The sequence below is a fragment of the Sciurus carolinensis genome, chromosome 9 (assembly GCF_902686445.1).
Source record: "Sciurus carolinensis chromosome 9, mSciCar1.2, whole genome shotgun sequence".
Classification (NCBI taxonomy): Eukaryota; Metazoa; Chordata; class Mammalia; order Rodentia; family Sciuridae; genus Sciurus; species Sciurus carolinensis.
Genome location: NC_062221.1, coordinates 99,164,416 through 99,188,135, shown reverse-complemented (window position 1 = coordinate 99,188,135; position 23,720 = coordinate 99,164,416). Strand labels below are relative to the sequence as shown.

At 36.6% G+C, this 23,720-nt stretch overlaps 1 pseudogene; it reads left to right on the top strand.

The window, feature by feature from the left end:
- Window positions 1-21,276: 21,276 nt before the first annotated feature.
- Window positions 21,277-23,450, top strand: LOC124993461 (60 kDa heat shock protein, mitochondrial-like; annotated as a pseudogene).
- The last annotated feature ends 270 nt before the right edge of the window (window positions 23,451-23,720 follow it).

Here is a 23,720-nt window from a genome sequence, read left to right as displayed (position 1 = left end):
GATTTGACTATTGGTTTTAGTGTTTTATGGTGTATGTCACAAAAGCCACCTGAGCTATATTGGTCTGGACCTCTTAGCAACAATCCTGTTTTATTCCTTGAAAGCAGTTGGACCAAGTTTGTTTTCCAGAGTTTCTTGGAAGCTCTGGTCTGCCTAGTCATTCAACCTCAGACCCTTGGGACTCTGACTCTTCTCTCAGGACATATGTGAATTTCTTCCAGACACTGCATTCACTCAGCTCTATTTAATGAGGCCCTGTTGTGTTCTGGGCCCTGTCCTAGAATCTAAAGACACAGCAAAGGAGAGAACACATCCTTTCATGGAGAACACATTCCAGTGAACCTAGGAGAAAGGAGGTAAAAAGAAGAATGACTTAGCTTTCTTGTTCTTTGTAGTAAGGCAGGGTCATAAGATAGATTTGGTCAGTGGATAATGAGCAGAATCTTCACTTCTGGGCCAAAGCATTTATTTTCTGGTGCAAGTCTCTAGTAATCTCCTTTCCTGCCTTAATCATGGAAGCACATATATAGCTAGAGGAGCCACAAGATCAAAGCCATCAGGAATGCTGAGTCCCTGTAAAGAGGTCAGCTATTCTGAAGTCCTCAGACCTATAATGTTGGAATGAGAAACAAATGTTACGTTAAAGCATGGGAAAAAAAAATCAAACGAAGCATGCATGCAAAATATTGTTAATTATTACACAAATATAAGTATTATCATTGTTAAAAAGCCAAAGTTTCAATAAGTTGAGTATAAATATGCAATCGGCTTGAAGGATTAAAAGGATTTCATTTAGTGATTCAGGAATCAGGCAGCATCAGTCTAGAAAATAGAAAGAACTCTGCCAGGTGGGGCAGAGGTCTGCCTTTTATAAGCAGATTTAGCAGGAATGAGGAAACACACAGTGCCAAAAGCTGATTGGTTATTTCAGGCTAAGTTCCTTGCATGGGTTAAAGCACAGGGGAATCCTTACTATGCCACTTCCGGTTCACTGGGCACCTTTTGATTGGTTGCTGTAACTTATCTATTTTTTTTAAATTATTTTAAAATTTTTACAGACTGCATTTTGATTCATTGTACACAAATGGGGTACATCTTTTCATTTCTATGGTTGTGCATGATGTAGATTCATACCATTCGTGTAAACATACATGTACATAGGGCAATGATGTCTGTCTCATTCCACCATTTTTCATACCCCTCTCCCTCTCATTTCCCTTTACATAATCTAAAGTTCCTCCATTTTTCTCTCGCCCCCACCCTCCCACTCCCATCATATATCATTATCCACTTTTCAGGGAAAGCATTCAGCCTTTGGTTTTTTGGGATTAGCTTATTTCACTTAGTATGATATTTTCCAATTCCATCCATTTATCTGCAAATGCCATATTATTCTTCTTTATGGCTGAATAATATTCCATTGTATATATATACCACAGTTTCTATATTCATTCATTTGTTGAAGGGCATCTAGGTTGGTTCCACAAGTGAGCTATTATGAACTGAGCTGCTGTAGACATTGATGTGACTGCTTTACTGTAGTATGTTAATTTTAAGTCCTTTGGGTATAAACTGAGGAGTGGGATAACTGGGTTGAAAGGTAGGTCCATTCCAAGTTTTCTGAGGATTCTTCACACTGCTTTCCAGAATGGGTGCATCAATTTGCAACTCCACCAGCAATGTAAGACCAATGGTACAGAATAGAAGACACAGAGACAAAACCACATAAATACAGTTACCTTATACTAGACAAAGGAGCCAAAAACATAAAATGGAGAAAAGATAGCCTGTTCAACAAATGGTGCTGGGAAAACTGGAAATCCTTATGCAGTAAAATGAAATTAAACCTTTATCTCTTACCCTGCACAAAACTAAACTCAAAATGGATCAAGGACTTAGGAATTAGACCAGAGACCCTGCACCAACTAGAAGACAAAGTAGGCCCAAATCTTCACCATGTTGGCTTAGGATCAGACTTCCTTAACAAGACTCCCAAAGCACAAGAAATCAAAGCAAGAATCAATAAATGGGATGGATTTGAAACAAAAAGCTTTTTCCCAGCAAAGGATACAATCAGTAATGTAAAGAGAGCCTAAATAGTGTGAGAAAATCTTTTCCACACACCCTTCAGATAGAACACTAATCTCCAAAATTTATAAAGAACTTACAGAACTTTACACCAAAAATACAAAGAACCCAATTGATAAATGGGCCAAAGAACTGGACAGACACTTTACAGAAGAAGACATACAGGTGATTAATAAATATATGAAAAAGTGTTCAACATCTCTAGTAATTAGAGAAATGCAAATTAAAACAATCTAAGATTTCATCTTACTCCAATTAGAATGGATATTATCAAGAACACAACCAATAATAGATGTTGGTGTGGATGTGGGGGAAAAAAGCACACTTTTAGCTTTTTTGCTTGCTTTGTTTTATTTTGTTTTGTTTTGGTTTTGAAAACTGACCTGTTTGGGGATTTGGCTATTTTCTTTCTGTTGATTTTTCTGGTGAGATCTTATGAGCAAATAACTTAGGTCTTGGATTGGTGATGTAGCATGAGTGGTTCCACTTTGGGTTTGCTACCTTTTCATTAACATTGTTATTTTCTTTTATGATAAGAGTAGGGCATTTTTAAAATGGTAAACAATTAAAACTCCATTGCAAAAACATTTAATTTGCAGTACTGTTAGCATTCATTTAGCAGTCTATTGAGATTGACATTAGAGACTTTTTGAAACTATTATGAAACCATTGCAGGTCCTCTCTCTGCAGCTGAGAATTCCAGAACATTCCTCTTACAAAAACCCATTGAATTCTTCATCAGTTATATTTCATAATTAAACTTAAAGGAAAAGTGGTTTGGGTGGAATTGGTAGGGGTAAACACAAAGAAGAAAAAGATATTTATTTTTTCTGCAGACTTTGTATTTTAAAAATCCTTTTGAAATGTCATGAGAAGAAGGAAAACCTTAAAATGTGTTATTTTAGTAGTTACTGCTGCTTCTATCAGTTTGCTCTTTAGAGCAGCAACAGTTAAATTCAGTTGAAAATAGATAGGAAGGTGTAAAGATGCTGTAATAGACTTTAATTGCTGTGAAGTAGTCATATATTGACCAAATGATTAATTTTTCAAACAAGTAGTCAGTAGTTAGTTAACTAATATCCACCAAAAAGTTAAAGTCAAGATTGCATCAAGTATAAACAGGGGTAAAGCCACCCTTCAAGAAAATGACTTGTATCTAGAAATGAAAATCGGCAACATTTTGAAATACTACTCACTTTTTTTTTTTTTTTTTTCTTCTTGGTCTTTTAAATCTGTAGCTTTCATGATTAAAGTAGAACTTGAGTGTGAGATTGGTTGCCCTAGGGTAAAAAGAACAAAAAAGAACTCTGGAAGAGAGCCAGATTCTTGATTTTATAGCTCCCAAGTAAGTTTTTGTGATATTCTATTGAAAATATTTGTCTAAAAACTGAAGAATGTTTGAAAAGCAAAAAGTACGCATTGTTGAGACATAAGAGGTTTTTAAAGGAATAACATAAGTGGGCTTCAATACTCACACTGAAAACATGAAATTCACACAAAGAACTATAGGGCTGGAAGGAAATGAACAGAGCCATTTCCTTTATTCTAAAGGAGGTTAAAAGTACAACTAGTTGAATTGGGGGAGATAATTGGATTTGATGTGACTAGGGCTTAGTTGCTGATGGAACACTGAAAAGGTGCAGTTATACATAGCCTTGAGTAGCTGTAAGTCATTCTTGTAGACTTGTGAGCAAAAGTATGTATTTTTGTTTTTATTACATAACTTCAAAAAAACAGCTGTAATCAAAACAAAAATCACCCATAATCTCATCAACCAGATAATAAATATTTCAAAGATTATTCTGCTAGTTATCTATGCATATTGATGTATATTTGAGTGCATATCCATATCTGTACTTGTACCTCTATCTGCAGTTTTATTTGCATCTGCATCTATACCTGTAGCTGTACCTTTACCTGTATCTAAAAGTAGTCTATACTGGGACATTCAGGGATATAGTGATAGTGGAAAGCAAAAATAGAAATACTCACAGTTGACATTTATAGAAAAACTAGGCTGCATGCTATTCCTTTGAATCCTAAAATATAAGCAGGGACAAATCCCCAAAAGCCTCAAAACCTCCACAGCAACAACTTTATCAGAAGCAGCAAAAGGGGAGCATGAGGTAACATATAAAATATATTCTTGGGCACAGTAATATATAAAATAACCAACAGGAACATGCAGTGAGTCAATTACAGAATAGCAACTGCAAGAGGAGAGGGCTTACCTGTGCCTAAGAGGTGAGTGGAAGGGCCCACATTAAGGTCTGAGGAGCTGGAGCTATCTATTCCCTGTGAACTCTTGAAAATGATCAACCAGAATCTCCTTCTGGGACAGAGCACTAAATTGCCAGGAGAAGAATCAAAATAGATCAGGATAAGGACAATAGTAAGGAGGAAAGAAGATGTCAGAATGGGAAAAGGAAACAGAACCTGAAAGTTTCAGAAGGCAAGCCACCATGTTTTTGAATATTATACGCAAACACTAGAAGCAACAACTCTGTAAAACTAGCAAACAGCTTTTGAACCAGGACCCCTTCTAAAAGTTCAGGAAAACAATTTCACATAAAATTGAGCAATGAAAAGTTGTCAGAGTTAAATCTCATTAAAAGTTTCAAAGATGAAAGAAAATAAGGAGAAAAATAACATCTGTACAAAAGATGTAAGTATGAAAAATTATATGCATGTAAAACAGATCAAAATTATAATCTATTTCCAAATTTTAAAGACATACAAGGTGACATAAGATATAAATGCACAATAACATCAGAATTCAAAAAAGTCAGAAATAATATGAGAGAATTTGAGAGTTAGGTGTAAATAATGATCATATAAGGAAAAATTAAGCAGAGTTAATACTATCTTAAGAAAAAAAAGATTAAAATAAAAATTTAAAACCTAACTTAAAAAAAAAAAAAGAAACACTGAAGATAAGCAAAGAAAATACCCCACATAGATGATAATCTCTGGAGAAGAAAAGCAAGGAGCAGCAAGAAAAAAGAATAAATACTCAAAAGCATCATTTAAGAAAATTTGTATGGAGTTAAAAAAAAATTCTTCTTGTTGAAAGAATGCATCATAAACACACACTGTGGAATGCACACCCAGAAAGACTGACATCAAGCCTTACTTCAGGGAGACTCCTGGAATTGAAAGGGGAAAAGTATCCTTTGGGTATCTGGACCAAAAATGCATATAACTTATATGGTCATACAGCAACAGTGTGTTTTGTTCCAGAAAAGGAATAACTAGCTATATATTTAATACCTCAAGGACAGAAATTGTAAAGTAAGAGCTTTTAGATTGAGAAGAATTATAAATAAAATAGGTTAAAACTGATCCACATGTGTACTCAGGGACTGAGAGAATATTGTTCCCATGAACACTTCTAAGAGGAATCTGTTGGAAAGCAAGGTTCAGATGAATAAAATCATGAGTGACATTAAAATATGTAATGGTCATAAGAATACATATTTCCGAAATGAGGAATAGAGGAGGGTCATCAAAAAAGAGATTATAGTACAGTGGGGAATGGAGAAGGCTATATAAAAATGTTTAAATTATTTTATTTTTTTTCTATTTTAAATTTTTTAGTACCAGATTCCTGGTACTAAACTTTGGGGTGTTTAACCATTGAGCAACATTCCCAGCCTGCTTATTATTTTGTATTTTGAGACAGGATCTCGCTAAGTTGTTGAGGCTGGCCTTGAACTTGCCATTCACCTGTTCCTGCCTCCCAAGTCATTGGGATTACAGGTGTGGTGCCTTGGTGCCAGGATAAAATTATTTTTAACAGTTATTATTGGTAGTGATTTCATTAGTATTACTATTCTGGTTATAGCCTGTATATAATTTGGGATAAAGCAAGGACATCTGCTCTGTACTTGAAAACCAAGACTCTTAGTAGGAGAGAAAAGAGACAAATTTAATGTAGAAGAGGTTAAGTAAAAAAAAATTAATTGAGATTGTTTGCATATATGCATACTATATATGTCTCCACTGAAAAGGCTTAGAAGCAATGACTCAGTACAATAACAAATTGTATGTCTGGTGTCCACACTGTGTCTTGAAATACCATGGCTTCTATATGTAGGATGTCAGATTCTGCATACAGGGTCAAAGAAGTATAAGCCGAGTTTGAAAAATCTTGTTACACCAGGTAGCAAGATAGTTAGTGGAGACTTTTAAAAACCATGTCAAAAATAATTATATGTTAACTTTGAACTGCCTCCCAAATTTGCCTTCTGGCCAAATATTGGACAAGTTGGTTTCCATAAGGCTAAGAAATACAATATATTGAAACTCATAAAATATGTTTAAATACATGAATTTCATATGATGTAAAAGTAATTAATCACTTTTCATTAAAAATATAAATAAATGAATATGTATCTTGAGAAATGTTACCTAAAGAGGGAGTAAAGTATTTATATTTCCTTCTTATATGAACTGTTCCACTGGGTGACCAAATGGTAGACACAGGAAAGGAATTATGAAATTATTTTAAGCTAATTTAAAATGATAGAATTAGAAAGCCATAATTTTTCATCAAAAAGTTTACTTCTGGGTAAATTATTTTCACTTAGAACATAAAGAAAACTGGTAGCTTCTTTTACAACTCCTTGTTGAACTAGCCTTTCTCTCTCTACATGAAAAAAAAATATGTATTGTAAATGTTATTTATAAAACTGAAATAACACTATAATTTTTTTGCAGATTTTAAAAAAGTTGGTATCATGATCATTTTTCCTTCTTTGAATATACATTCAGCATACATCACAACATTAGTGAGGACTACAACATAATTGGTATAAAGGCATACAACATCAGGGCCATAATTTAAATAATGTGCTATTTTTATTGAACACTTTTTATTCTGTCTTATGCACTTAGTCTCTATTATGAATACAGTTTCAACAAACCCCTTTGTAGTAGAACCTTTGCTATAGCCATAGCTATTTTCTTAGGGAAGCAGAATTATTAGTCAAATATACACACTGATTTTGATATTGTCAAATTGTCCTCCAAAAATTTCAAGTTTATATGTTCTCTAGTAGACTGGTAGGGTATATATAGACTCCCATACCACATCTCTGCACAATCCTTTTTATGTTTGCAGTTTCTGAACATTTGCATTAGTAACCCGTGTAAACTATATTATGTTTTAGGGCCAACAGTTTTTGATTTGAACACGAGTTTGAGAAAAAAATTGTTTTACTTTACAAACATTTCATTTATCTGTATCTTTAAAGAATCTGTTTGAAAGGGAACAAAGTCCCCCTGTTTTTAACTCTTCAGATACCAATTCCAAGTAGTAAGTTTTTACCTATACTTCTAACCAACGGGCTATAATTTGGGGGCTCCCCTGACCTCCTACTTACATTGAATTAATTTGATATAATAGCTCAGAGAACCTAAAGAGACACTTATGCTTACCAGCTTACTATATTATTAAAGGTTATGATAAAGGATATAGATAAATGCTTAGATGGAAGCAATGTACAGGAGGGTATGGGGGAAAAGGTACAAAGTATCTGTCCACTTTTTGGACATGCCACCCTCCAGACTCAACAATCCAGAAGCTCTCTGAACCTGTCCTTTGGGGTTATATGGAGGCTTCATTAGGTTGGAAAGATAGATTATATCATTAGCCATTGATAATCAACTCAAACCTTAGCTTCTTTCTCTCCATGGAGATCAGGAAATGAAACTGAAAGATCCAACCCTCTTATCACAAGGGTGGTTTCCTGGCAACCAGCCCCATACTGAGGTATCCAGGAAACCACAAAGAGTTACCATATTAAAACGAAAGGTGCTCCTAGCACCAGGAAACACCAATGGACAGTTACTCCTATCACTCGGGAAATTACAAAAACCTGAGGAATTCTGTTAGAAACTGGGGTCAAGCACCAAATCTTAGAACAAAATGTTCCCCTACTGCCTCAATATACAGGGTTTTATGCCATCTATGTCAGGGATGTAGGGTGTGTGTGTGTGTGTGTGTGTGTGTGTGTGTGTGTATTATGTGGTAATATCACATAGCTATTATCTCTCTTTAGGTCTGTAATGTTTGCTTTTGGTTTGCCTCTAAATGATACCTTCAATGATCCTTTTCACTATTTTAAATACTTTTCACTATTTTAAATGCTGGTAAAACATAAATAAAAATATGAAGTTAAATAAAATACAGCATCTTATCTGGCTTAATTTATTTGCAAAAATAATTTATCAGTTACTAAGGACAATAAGCTATTTCAAATTCTGCTATAAATGGAACAGATGCTAAATTTAAAAAAGTGTTTAAGGTTAACCACAAAGCATTTATTCTGACAAATCCTGGTTCAATTAGCCTCTTCATTTGCTTCTGCTATTAAGAGCTAGAAGCTTAGGGAAACTACTGCTTTGGTTTAAAAATTTTCTGGAAATTCTTGAACACACTTGATAATGAACACCGAATTCCCTCCTTGAAACCATCTTTGACATATACTTAAAGTGGATTTCAAAACCTGCTGTGGGATGGGAGATTTCTAAAATGTAGGCTCTGATAATGAGGGTCTGTTGTGGTTAGGACTGGGCAAGCATCCCTCTTCCTGACAGAGACTGCTCTAAGTGACTCCTAGGTACCTGCATGGTGAATTTAGACCAGCCTCATTGAAGCGTAAGGGAATCCTTGAAGGAGCTAGTCATGTGTACACAGCATCTTTTAAAAGGAGGAAGTACTAATTTTTAACAGTGACTGAGCTCCAATAGTCTCTTGTTAATATTTTTAGACTATTTCCCAGTAGATTTCCATTTTTGCCTAATATATTCTTTTTAAGAACAGTTCTTGCTATTTCAAACTGTCACCCTGGGGCAAAAGAACATGACTAAATATTCAGTAATATTTCCTATCTCCTATCTCCTGAAGTCTCTCTCCAATGCAGAATATCGAATTTAAGACAACTTTCTTTCTACCTGTGGAAGGCACGTGGTTCTTCATATTGTTCTTCTTTTTCTTTGTATTTTCAATCATTTTATCTGATCCAGCTAATTCATTAAAAGATAATTAAAAAAATATATCAGAAATATACATTCAATAGGTTAAAACTGGAGATTTATTCAGGACCTACAGTTTATATAAGACAGAACAACTAAGACAGTAGTCGAGTCTTGCAGATTCTACTTCTGAAATGCTCATCTGTTCTCAATTTTGCACCTCTTCCTGCAATCCTAAGTCACCTCTTCATTAGCTCTTTACAGACTACAGAAAGAGTGAAGTATTGTTCTCCCTGATTGTGAGTTTTTGTAAATTACCCTACAGACATATGTTAATTTACTTAAAACATAGCTTTGACTTTCGTACTCAAAAACTGCCAACAGTCCCTACTGACTAAAAGTGGATTTTCCTAAAACATAATAGTTTCCCTGGGAAATGGCTGCAAACTAGCTTGCCATTGTCCTTTCTTTCACTTTTCTACGCATACCCTACACAAATGCTCTCAAATTTAATGTGCGACCAAATCAAACATAGATCAGGTATTGTTCTCTGAATTTTATGTGCTTTTGATTCTGTGCTGTTCACTGTCTGCAACGCTTTGATGTTGCATCATCCTCTCCTATAATCCTATTCCTCTTTTAAAGCATATCTCAGAAACCAAACTATCCACGAGATCTTGTTTGCATAAATTTAAATTTTATATGTCCTTCTTCCAAATTTTCAAACATCTGTGTGTGTGTGTGTGTGTGTGTGTGTGTGTGTGTGTGTGTATCTCATGATACTTCAACTGTATTACTTTGCATGTTAGTTTCTGAAATAGGATGCAAAATTTGAAAACAGGGACTACTGCTTTACTTTACTCCATATCTCCTTCAGCTCTTGTGTAACACTTCACAAGGAGTAGGTTCTCCATAACTTTTATTTATATTAAATTATTCCACACAGTTGAGTCACATTAACAGAATGAACCACAGGTAAACAGACTTGAGTCATAATTAATAAATATAGGGGCTGGGGAGATAGCCCAGTTGGTAGAGTGCTTGCCTTGCAAGCACAAGGCCCTGGGTTCAATCCCCAGCACCAAAAAAAAAAAAAAAAAAAAAAAAAAAGTTAATATATATATTTTTAGTTCATGATGATATTTCCCATAAATTGGAAAAGCTTAGACTCTCTTTAGCTATGGCCTTTCAGAGATGTTTATGTAAATTCCAAATATCAAACTATGCCCTACTGCATAGTTTCAAACAAGTCAGCTCTTTTTTTTTTTTCTTTTTTATTGTAAACAAATGGGATACATGTTGTTTCTCTGTCTGTACATGGCATAAAGGCATACCATTTGTGTAATCATAAATTTACATAGGGCGATGTTGTTTGACAAGTCAGCTTTTTTGAAATTAAAAAGAAAAATGCTAAGTACTAATGAATGTAAATAAGGTTTACCTTTTTTTTTTCCTAGAAAAATCTAAATTTGTACAAATAAGTAGAAGGAGGTGTTCCTGCAACTGAGCTGGGTTCTTTTACCAAGTTGTCCTATATAGTGTTTAAGAAGTGCTTTGTATTCTTAGTGAAGTGAAATTGCTACACATTGCCTCAGTTTGTTGCCATCCAAGCAGAGGAAGGATAGTGTCCATTGTTAAGAAATGAATATTACTGGAACTTTAGATTGAAATGAAAGGCTGCTACTGGGGTACTCATTTCTTGTGATATTAACGTGTGTCAAGAAAGGTGTAACAGACGAAGAATGGGAAAGTCACAGTTATTTTTGCCTCTAATAAGTGGAAAGTCTAGTAGTGAGATAGGAAAAAAATTAACAATCACTAATAAAATAGATGACAAGTGGGTAATTAGGGAAGTTATAGAGTCTAAAAGAACAAATAGATTTTGTTCAGTAGGAATGGGAAGGAAAAGATTTTTCATATTGAGTAGTATTTCTCAATCTTTTTTTTTCTGTTTTCATTATCACACATACACATCAAGGATTCTTTATAAATACTTTTATTTCTAAATGCTAACTTCCACTGGCAAGAAATCTTAATATTATAGATACATTGAGTATCTCCTTATGTGCTGTGGCCTATTGGAGAGCTACGAGTCATCCAATATCTAAACTTTTTCAACCTGTAAGAAGTAATCTTCATCCTCTTGGGAAAATATGTTTGTTATTGAGAGTATCTAACAGTGCAGTGGCTTGCCTAGATCTTGTCAACTAATTTTATTCCCTTTAGTTCAATTCTGGTGATCTTTTCATATCCTGCTGCTCTCAAATTATTGCCCCCTCTTTGTTCTCAATTATTTTAATCTGATTATGGCTTAAATATTGCAAATGTCTGGTTTTTGAAATAACCCATTTGCAGTTAGTTGGCTCACATTCTTCTGAGTTAACAGAAAACTAAAAAATAACAACTTACAACTTACACAAGATCGTTTGTTGCTCACTGTTGTTTTGAAGGACCAAGACTCTGCTTCCAATTCACAATGCTTTTCAATTTAGGATGTTTCCCTTGTGCAATCTGGTTTCTACGATTTAGGTAGCAGGAGGAGGGAACAGTCACACCACCACATGTGGCTTAAGGAGATGGTAATATCTATTCTGGTGGCCATATTTCTAGTTAAAATAGAAGAGTGAGAGGTTGACTATTGGAGGATATTATGGTTTAGAGATGAGATGTCTCCCAAAAGTTCTCATGTGGGAAAATGCAAGAAAGTTCAGAGGTTAAATAATTGGTTTATGACATGAATTGACAGTGGTAACTGCAGGCATGTGGGATGTGAACAGGAGGTGGGTCACTGGGGGAGTCGCCTTTGGGTTGTATATTTTGTCCCTGGCGAGCAAAGCTTTCTGTTCTGCTTCCTTGTTGCTACGTCCTGAGTTACTTTCTTCCCTACACTCTTCCGTGGTGGTGTTCTGCCTCATCTCAGGCCCAGAGCTATGGAGTCAACCATCTAGGGACGGAGACCTCTGAAAACAGGAGCCAAATAAACTTTTCCTCCTCTAATTGTTCTTGTCAGGGTTTTTGGTCACGGTGATAAAAAGTTGACTAGAACAGGGGATTACTATAGATTTTGTTACTCCCTGCTAGGAATTTTTGCCTTAAAAAATAACTTCTGGTAGACAAATTTGTAAGACTTACTGAAATAAAAATAAAAATAAAACACATTAAAACTGATAACTAACATTTAACAAAGTACAAACTCCTTTTGTACTTCTTTTGCTCCTATTGTTCTCTTCTAGGCATGATCTTTATATTGTTACAATTAGTAGTTGGAATTCTTTCTTTTTCACTTAGCATTTTAAGTATTTTGTATGTTGTTATAGAATCCTCACAATTTTACTGGCTTTTGGTATGCTAAAATGAATATATATTAATTTTTCTTTGTTTGGGATAATTTCCTTTATCTGTTCACCAAAAGGGGATAGTTTAGTCAAAAGTGTATGATTTTTTTTTTTTTTTTATTGTAAACAAATGGGATACATGTTGTTTCTCTGCCTGTACATGGCGTAAAGGCATACCATTTGTGTAATCATAAATTTACATAGGGTAATGTTGTTTGATTCATTCTGCCATTTTTTCCCTTCTCCCCCACCCCTCCTACCCCTCCCCTCCCTCTATACAGTCCTTCCTTCCTCCATTCCTGCCCCCATCCCTAAACCCAACTCCAACCCCAACACTAACCCCTCCCACCCCCTATTATGTGTCATCATCCACTTATTAGCCATATCATTCTTCCTTTGGTTTTTTGAGATTGGCTTATCTCACTGAGCATGATATTCTCCAGTTTCATCCATTTGCCTGCAAATGCCATAATTATATCATTCTTTATGGCTGAGTAATATTCCATTGTATATATATATATATATACCACATTTTCTTTATCCATTCATCGATTGAAGGACATCTAGGTTGGTTCCACAATCTGGCTATTGTGAACTGAGCAGCTATGAACATTGATGTGGCTGTATCTCTGTAGTATGCTGATTTTAAGTCCTTTGGGTATAGGCCAAGGAGAGGGATAGCTGGGTCAAATGGTGGTTCCATTCCAAGTTTTCTAAGGAGTCTCCATACTGCTTTCCAGAGTGGCTGCACTAATTTGCAGCCCCAACAGCAATGTATGAGTGTACCTTTCTCCCCACATCCTTGCCAACACCTGTTGTTGCTTGTATTCTTCATAATCGCCATTCTAATTGGGGTGAGATGGAATCTTAGGGTGGTTTTGATTTGCATTTCTCTTATTACTAGAGATGTTGAACATTTTTCCATATGTTTGTTGATTGCTTGTAGATCTTCTTCTGTGAAGTGTCTATTCATTTCCTTAGCCCATTTGTCGATTGGATTATTTGCATTCTTGGTGTAGAGTTTTTTGAGTTCTTTATAGATTCTGGAGATTAGTGCTCTATCTGAAGTATGATTGGCAAAGATTTTCTCCCACTCTGTAGGCTCTTTCTTCACATTGCTGATAGTTTCCTTTGCTGAGAGAAAGCTTTTTAGTTTGAATCTATCCCAGTTATTAATTCTTGCTTTTATTTCTTGTGCTATGGGAGTCCTGTTGAGGAAGTCTGGTCCTAAGCCGACATGTTGAAGCTCTGGACCTACTTATTCTTCTATAAGATGCAAGGTCTCTGGTCTGATTCCGAGATCCTTAATCCATTTTGAGTTTAGTTTCGTGCATGGTGAGATATGGGTTTAGTTTCATTCTGTTGCATATGGATTTCCAATTCTCCCAGCACCATTTGTTGAAGAGGCTATCTTTTCTCCATTGCATATTTTTGACACATTTGTCTAGTATGAGAAAATTGTATTTATTTGGGTTTGTGTCCGTGTCCTCTATTCTGTACCATTGATCCACCTTTCTATTTTGGTACCAATACCATGCCGTTTTTGTTACTATTGCTTTGTAGTAGAGTTGAAGATCTGGTATTGCGATACCCCCTGCTTCACTCTTTCTGCTAAGGATTGCTTTAGCTATTCTGGGTTTTTTATTCTTCCAGATGAATTTCATAATTTCTTGCTCTATTTCTGTAAGGTACATCATTGGGATTTTAATTGGAATTGCATTGAATCTCTATAGCACTTTTGATAGTATGGCCATTTTGACAATATTAATTCTTCCTATCCAAGAACATGGGAGATCTTTCCATCTTCTAAGGTTTTCTTTAATTTCTTTCTTTAGTGTTCTGTAGTTCTCATTGTAGAGGTCTTTCACCTCTTTTGTGAGATTGATTCCCAAGTATTTTATTTTTTTCAAAGCTATTGTGAATGGGGTAGTTTTCCTAATTTCTCTTTCTGAAGATTCATCGCTTATGTATAAAAATGCCTTAGATTTATGTGCATTGATCTTATATCCCGCTACTTTACTGAATTCACTTATGAGATCTAAAAGTTTTCTGGTGGAATTTCCTGGTTCCTCTAAGTATACAATCATATCATCAGCAAATAGGGATAGTTTGAGTTCTTCTTTTCCTATTCGTATCCCTTTAATTTCTTTGGTCTGTCTAATTGCTCTGGCTAGAGTTTCAAGGCCAATATTGAATAGAAGTGGTGAAAGAGGGCATCCCTGCCTTGTTCCAATTTTTAGAGGGAATGCTTTCAGTTTTTCACCATTTAGAATGATATTAGCCATGGGCTTAGTGTAGATGGCCTTTACAATGTTAAGGAATGTTCCCACTATCCCTATCTTTTCTAGTGTTTTGAGCATGAAGGGATACTGTATTTTATCAACTGCTTTTTCTGCATCTATCGAAATAATCATGTGATTCTTGACTTTAAGTCTATTGATATGGTGAATTACATTTATTGATTTCCTGATGTTGAACCAACCTTGCATCCCTGGGATGAAATCCACTTGATCATGGTGCACTATCTTTTTAATATGTTTTTGTATGCGATTTGCTAAAATTTTGTTGAGAATTTTTGCGTCGATGTTCATTAAGGATATTGGTCTGAAATTTTCTTTCCTCGATGTGTCTCTGTCTGGTTTAGGTATCAGGGTAATATTGGCTTCATAGAATGAGTTTGGGAGGGTTCCCTCCTCTTCTATTTTATGGAATACTTTGAGAAGTATTGGAATTGAGCTCTTCTTTAAAGGTTTGTAGAACTCGGCTGAGAACCCATCTGGTCCTGGACTTTTCTTTGTTGGTAGGCTTTTGATGACTTCTTCTATTTCATTACTTGAAATTGGTCTATTTAAATTGTGTATGTCCTCCTCGTTCAGTTTAGGCAATTCATATGTCTCTAGAAACCTGTTGATGTCTTCAAAATTTTCTATTTTGTTGGAGTATAGGTTTTCAAAATAGTTTCTAATTATGTTTTGTATTTCAGTCGTGTCTGTTGTGATATTTCCTTGTTCATTCCGAATTTTAGTAATTTGGGTTTTCTCTCTTCTTCTCTTTGTTAGTGTGGCTAAAGGTTTACCAATTTTGTTTATTTTTTCGAAGAACCAACTATTTATTTTGTCAATTTTTTGTATTGTTTCTTTTGTTTCAATTTCATTTATTTCAGCTCTCAGTTTAACTATTTCCTGTCTTCTACTACTTTTGGTGTTGGTCTGTTCTTCTTTTTCTAGGGCTTTGAGCTGTAGTGTTAGGTCGTTTATTTTTTGAGTTTTACTTCTTTTATTAAATGCGCTCCATGAAATAAATCTTCCTCTAAGTACTGCTTTCATAGTGTCCCATGGATTTTGATATGATGTTTCTTTGTTCTCGTTTACCTCTAAGAATTTTTTAATTTCCTTCCTAATATCTTCTGTTATCCATTCATCATATAATAGCATATTATTTAATCTCCAGGTGTTGGAGTAGTTTCTGTTTTTTACTCTTTCATTAATTTGTAACTTCAATCCATTATGATCTGATAGAATACAAGGTAGTGTCTCTATCTTCTTGTATTTGCTGACATTAGCTTTGTGGCATAATATATGGTCTATTTTAGAGAAGGATCCATGTGCTGCTGAGAAGAAAGTGTATTCGCTCTTGGTTGGATGGTATATTCTATAAATGTCTATTAAGTCTAAATGATTGATTGTGTTATCGAGATCTATGGTTTCTTTGTTCAATTTTTGTTTGGAAGATCTGTCCAGTGGTGAGAGAGGTGTGTTAAAATCACCTAGTATTATAGTGTTATGGTCTATTTGGTTTCTAAAATTGAGAAGGATTTGTTTGACATACATGGATGAGCCACTGTTTGGGGCATAAATGTTTATGATTGTTATATCTTGCTGATTTATGCTTCCCTTAAGCAGTATGAAATGTCCTTCTTTATCCCTTCTGACTTACATTGACTTGAAGTCCACATTATCTGAAATGAGGATGGATACTCCAGCTTTTTTGCTGAGTCCATGTGCATGGTACATTTTTCCCCATCCTTTCACCTTTAGCCTATGGGTATCTCTTTCTATGAGGTGAGTCTCTTGCAGGCAACATATTGTTGGATCTTTCTTTTTAATCCAATCTGCCAGTCTGTGTCTTTTGATTGATGAATTCAGGCCATTAACATTCAGGGTTATTATTGAGATATGATTTGTATTCCCGGTCATTTGGTTCATATTTAAAATTTTTGACACATCTTGATTCCTCCTTTATTTGACAGTACCTTTAGGATAATTCCTCCCTTTGCTGATTTGCTTCTTTGTTTTTTATCTATTCCTCATGAAATATTTTGCTGAGAATGTTCTGTAATGCTGGCTTTCTTTTTGTAAATTCTTTTAGCTTTTGTTTATCATGGAATGATTTTATTTCATCATCAAATTTGAAGGTAAGTTTTGCTGGGTATAAGATTCTTGGTTGGCATCCATTTTATTTCAGAGCTTGAAAAATGTTGTTCCAGGCCCTTCTAGCTTTTAGGGTCTGGATTGAAAAATCTGCTGATATCCATATTGGTTTCCCCCTGAATATAATTTGGTTCTTTTCTCTCACAGCCTTTAAAATTCTGTCTTTATTTTGTATGTTAGGTATTTTCATTATAATGTGCCTTGGTGTGGGTCTGTTGTAATTTTGTGTATTTGGAGTCCTATAAGCCTCTTGGACTTGATTTTCCATTTCATTCTTCAGATTTGGGAAATTTTCTGATATTATTTCATTGAATAGATTGTTCATTCCTTTGGTTTGTTTCTCTAAGCCTTCCTTAATCCCAATAATTCTCAAATTTGGCCTTTTCATGATATCCCATAGTTCTTGGAGATTCTGTTCATGATTTCTTACCATCTTCTCTGTTTGTTCACCTTTGTTTTCGAGGTTAAATATTTTGTCTTCAATATCTGAGGGTTCGGTCTTCCAGGTGTTCTATCCTATTGGTTATGCTTTCTATGGAGTTCTTAATTTGGTTTATTGTTTCCTTCATTTCAAGGATTTCTGTTTGTTTTTTTTTCAATATCTCTAACTCTTTATTGAAATGATCTTTTGCTTCCTGAATTTGCTCTGTTAACTGTCGATTGGTGCGATCGTTCAATGCCTGCATTTGCTCTTTCATCTCATCATTCAATGCCTGCATTTGCTCTTTCATCTCATCGTTTGCTTCCCTAATCATTTTAATTATGTACATTCTGAACTCCCTTTCTGTCATTTCTTCTGCCATGCTGTCATTGGATTTTATTGATGTAACATCTAGATTTGTTTTTTCTTCCCTTGTTTTCTCATATTGTTCAGGAATCAGTGGGTCATTAAAATATTACAGATTTCCTCTATCGACTTATAATGTCCCTGAAGATTGCTAGTATATCCCCTCTTATCCTTCAGTAGCCTGAAGTCTTGGAGGAAGTTGATAATGCGGAGCTCCACGAAGAAGCTGCCTCTCTAGGGGTGGTGACCCTCAGGTGGGGTATATTCCCTGCTAGTGGGCAGAGGTGCCTCCACTTGTTGACCAATGGTCATCCAATGGGGATCTAGGCTGCGGGCTGAGGCAAGTCCTGTTTGTGCCTGTGTCTCTGGTTTTACAGTCCCTGTGGGAAAACCTCCCCCGGCAGGGAAGACTCACTCAGTGGGGAGGTCTCGCTTGTCAGTTCCCCTCCTAGAGGTTCCCCTCAATCTACAACTACCGCCTGGGCTGGGCTGTCTTCCTCTGCAACGTTCCCATGGGCCCGGACCTACCTCCTGGGCCTGGGAGCCTCACCCTTCACAGGCGAGTCTCCTTAGGCTGCCTCTCCCAGAGAATCTGCCCGCAGCCCTGGAAACTTCGCTCCGCCCCTAGGCGTGTCTCTGTGTGGCTCTTCCAGCAAGAAGCCACCTAGCTCCTGGGACCCTGCTCTGCACCTAATCGCCTGGCTATGCGGCCCCTCCTCTGAGCCGCCACCTGGAGCCCCGTACAATAGCTCTGAGACCCAGAAATCTGCCACACACCTCCTCCTCCGAACAGCGGCCCGGTTTCTGACACAGTCACTAGGAGTCCAAGCAACTCACTTCGCGTCTCTTCCTCCTGCCAACCGCCCGTAGCCCTAGGCAGTCACTCCAAGTCCAAGTGACCCGCCCTGTTCCTCCTCCTTCTCCTCCGGGTAGCCCCCGGCGTGTTCAGGAGCGGTGGCTCAGAGACCAAGTGACCCACCGTGCTCCTCCTCCAGGTAGGCCACCGGTGTTCAGGAGTGGTCGCTTTTAGTCCAATCAACTCACCACTCTCCTTCTCCTCTGGCAACCGCCTGTGGCTCTGATGCAGTCACTCCTAGACCAAGCAATCCACCGCGCTCCTCCTCCAGGCAGGCCACTGGTGTTCAGGAGCCATGCAGCTCCTCCTCAGGCAGCCGCCCGGAGCCCCAGTGGTTGCTCCGAGTCCAAGCGCTGTGCTGAGCTGCCTCCTCTACGATGCTCCCAGTTGTCCGTGTTTACCGCTCCAGCGGGGGGAGGGGCGTCTGGCCGAGAAACTCTACTTCACAAAGTTCCCTGCGTTCCGGGACTACCGCCCCATCCGGGATGCCTCCCCAACGGGAGAGACTCCCCCGGTGGCTTTGAGTTGGTCCCAAGTCCTGATATTTTATATGTGTTGAAATGCACTGAAAAATAATGTTACAAATGAAAACTCATTTATTATCTTGTATAAGTTATGTATGAAAGTATCTGCCTGTTTAACAAATTCCTTTTTAATAGGGTTAAAAGCTACATTACTCTTACTTCTTTGTGTTCTTCTGATAATTTTCAGAGTTAAACATTTCTATAAAGTTTTTCTACCTTACTAATTTCAACTTCAACTATTCATATACTTTTTCTTCCATTTTACTATTATTTTCTACCAATTTGAATGCTCTATGTACTATAATAGAATATTTGGTACATAAAATTTTCAAATATTTGAATCTATTTCTAATTAGTATTATGAAATCATCATTGTAACTTTACAATAATGTAGTCCAACCATCTTTTTATCTGCCTCATTTATACATATGGAGTTATATATTGCATGATACATATTGTGGACTGTTATAAATTTGTTTCTCCAAATTTTAGTCAGTTGTTGAACAATTTAAAAAAATCTCTTCCCTTTGCACTTATGAATGTACCTTTTATAATACATATATATATTTATGCATGTAGGTGTAACCCGAAATTTTTATTTTATCATGGATTCTGTCTCAATTTCATTTTTGCAATGATTTCTACTGATTCCATGATGTTTACAAATATTTGACAATGGTGAATAATGCTAGATCTTGTTTTACTTGATGCCATAGTTTGGACCTGGGCTGTCCCTCTAAGACTTATGTATAAAAGGGTTGGTCTCCAACCCATCACCCTTTTTGGAAGAGTCTATTTGGCAATAGTTAGTTTATTAGGGAAGTGCCCCTGAAGAGGATATTGGGACCCTGCCTCCTTTTCTCTCTTTGTTTCCTCACTACCATGAAATATGCAGTTCCTATGCCATTTGATCTGACCTTGACAGACTACACTGTTACAGGTCCAAAGACAACGGCACCCAAGTGACCAGGGATTGAAATGTCTGAAGCCATGAGTTAAAACATTTCCTCTTATTGAGTTGATTTATCTCAGGTGTTTTGTCATAGTCACAGAAAGCTAACACATAACCTTTCTTTAAAAAAAATCTTTTAAGAGATCCACGGATTTTTAAGATTATTTTTGAATAGAATATAATTTGAAATCATTAAAAAGGAAAAAAATGGATTCATAAAATTTTGAGGCAGGAAATGAATTTTAATAATAATACAATAGGGAAATAGAGCAGCCCCCTCAAACAACCACTCACGATTTGAAGTAGCAGCAGTATCCCTACAAAAAATTCCCAAGAGAATTTCTGTTCATAAATTCCAAAGGCTCATGCTTCAATATCTGTCCATTATTCTAAGTCTAGGTTACCTGATCACCAACTATCTCTTTTGGGAAGTGACCTGTATGAAGGAAGAGTTTGGTCCAACCTCACTACCCAAAGCACTTTAACTTTTTTATATTTGGCATATGATCTGTAAACACCCTCTGGTAAAATTTCATTCTCTTTTCTAGAGACTATGAGAAGATCAAGGAGTAAGAAGAGGGAAATAAGAATCTTTAAGACAGAAATATGCATGGCAAAGAAGGTGGAAAATAATTAGGAAAGGATGTCTCAGATTTGTCTTGGTTGTTCTCTTTTGATTACTTCTCATGCTTAAATGTATATTAGAATTTTATAGATACTCCTTTGAGTTCTGCTGATATTTCTAAGATCTCACAGTTGATGCCAAACCATTATACTATTGTCTGGCTTGAGAATTATAGATGTATTATTTACTTTAAAGTCACTTTATATGTAAGTTTGTCTTCTGTGCTGTAAGAACATATTTTAAACAAGAAGTTGAACCAATTTATGTGAATATATTTGTATTATGCAATCATAGCTTGAGGTGAGTTTATTTTGAAGTTGAAAGTAGCAGTTTTATTCACTAAATCATCCAGGTTTGGAGTTTACATCAAATTGTTCTTGAGCTTTACAATTCCATTTGTATATACATTGGCTTAATAGAAATAATAAGGCTTGTTTGAAACTATTTATCATATTTTCTGGTCTAATTTTTGAAGGTAAATTTAGAGGGAAGGATATCTCATTATGAACACTTGATTCTAAAACCTATTGTGGGGCCAACGAAAGTCCTGAATTAGTATAAGATGCCACAAAAATCAGCTGACAAATCCCACCACTTGCTTCCCTTGTCAAATTATATTTTTCAAGAAAATAAAAGCGTAAAAGGACTCGCCGCAGAAGGCCTGCCTTGCCGTGTGCGCTCGCTGCCAACACCCAGCAGAAATGCTTCAATTACCCACAGTCCTTTGCCAGAGGAGACCAGCATCTAGCGCACTGGCTCCTCATCTCACTCATGCTTATGCCAAAGATGTAAAATTTGGTGTGGATACCCAAACCTTAATACTTCAAAGTGTAGACCTTTTAGCCGATGCTGGCGCTGTTACAATGGGGCCAAAGGGAAGAACAGTAATTATTGAACAGAGTTGGGGAAGTCCCAAAGTAACAAAAGATGGTGTGACTATTGCAAAGTCAATTGATTTAAAGGATAAATACAAAAATATTGGAACTGAACTTGTTCAAGATATTGCCAATAATACCAATGAAGAGGCCGGGGATGGTACCACCACTATTATTGTACTGGCAGACTGTATTGCAAAGGAAGTCTTTGAGAAGATTAGCAAAGGTGCTAATCCTGTGGAAATCAGGGGAGGTATGATGTTAGCTGTTGATGATGTAATTGATGAACTTAAGAAACAGTCTAAACCTGTGACAACTCCTAAAGAAATTGTCCAGCTTGCTATAACATCTGCAAATGGAGACAAAGAAATTGGTAACATCATTTCTGATGCAATGAAAAAGGTTGGAAGAAAGGGTGTGATCACAGTAAAGGATGGAAAAACACTCAATGATGAATTAGAAATTATTGAAGGCAAGAAGTTTGATGGAGGATATATTTCTCCATACTTCATTAATACATCAAAAAGTCAGAAATGTGAATTCCAGGAAGCTTATGTTCTATTGAGTGAAAAGAAAATATCTAGCATCCAGTCCATCATACCTGCTCTTGAAATTATCAATGCTCACCAGAAACCCTTGGTCATAATTGCTGAAGATGTTGATGGAGAAGCTCTAAGTACACTTGTTTTGAACAGGCTAAAAGTTGGTCTTTGTTGGGGCTAATGACACGTTAACTAACTCAGGCTGACTCCTTACTCCCTGGCGAGTAAGCAAGATCAAGGCCTCAAAGGCAGTTTCAATAGTTAATGACGATAAATTGATAAATTGGACCACCGTCAGGGATTGGTTAACAACAAGTCCACGAAAGTGATCAGCTGGTGCTTGCCATATAGTTCTATGGTACTCTCGTCTGCGTGAACCCCGTGCCTTGCTGACCTTTAAGCTGATTGGTTCCCGCCTAGCTTCACCCTACATAAAAGCTGTGTGACTTCCTCAGTAAATGAGTTCCTGCTGTGACTGGTCTCCCTAATGCGTCTGATTGTCTTCTGCCCGGAGGGCTGGGTGCGGGTAGTTACTCGGCCCTACCTTTCCCAGTCTGGCCTTGTTGGGGAGTGCTCTCTTCCCTTGTTGCTGGTGGAGAAGAGCAGGGGGGCTAAAGACCCCAACAGGTCTTCAGGTTGTTGCAGTTAAAGCTCCAGGTTTTGGTGACTACAGAAAAAACCAACTTAAAGATATGGCTATTGCTACTGGGGGTGCAGTGTTTGGGTGAGGAGGGTTTGACCCTAAATATTGAAGATATTCAGCTTCATGACTTAGGAAAAGTTGTCACCAAAGATGATACCTTGCTTTTGAAAGGAAAAGATGATAAAGCTCAAATTGAAAAGCGTATTCAAGAAATCACAGAACAATTAGAAACCACAACTAGTGAATATGAAAAGGAAACACTAAATGAACGACCGGCAAAACTTTCAGATGGAGTAGCTCTGCTGAAGTTTGGTGGGACAAGTGATGTAGAAGTGAATGAAAAGAAAGACAGAGTTACAGATGCCCTCAATGTTACAAGAGCTGCTGTTGAAGAAGGCGTTGTTCTGGATGGGGGCTCTGCTCTGCTTCGGAGCATTCCAGCCTTGGACTCACCAACACCAGCTAATGGAGATCAAAAAATTGGCATAGAAATCATTAAAAGAACACTCAAAATTCCTGCAGTGACCATTGCTAAGAATGCAGGTGTTGAAGGATCTCTGATAGTTGAGAAAATTCTGCAGAGTTCCTCAGAAGTTGGTTATGATGCTATGCTTAGAGATTTTGTGAATGTGGTGGAAAAAGGAATCATTGACCCAACAAAGTTTGTAAGAACTGCTCTATTGGATTCTGCTGGAGTTGCTTCTCTGTTAACTACAGCAGAAGTTGTAGTCACAGAAATTCCTAAAGAAGAAAAGGATCCTGGAGTGGGTGAAATGGGTGCAATGGGAAGTGCTATGGGAGGTGGCATGTTCTAACCCTCAGAAGAGTGCTTTACCATTATTAATGAACTGTGACAGGAAACTCGAGGCAGGGTTCTTCACCAATAACTTCAGAGAAGTCAGTGAAGAAAATGACTGAAGAAAAGACTGGTTGATGTTTAAGAGAATCACTATAACCATCAGTTACTGGTTTCAGTTGACAATATATAATGGTTTACTGCTGTCATTGTCCCTGCCTACAGATAATTTATTTTGTATTTTTGAATAAAAAGACATTTATACATTCCTGATATTGGGTGCAAGGGT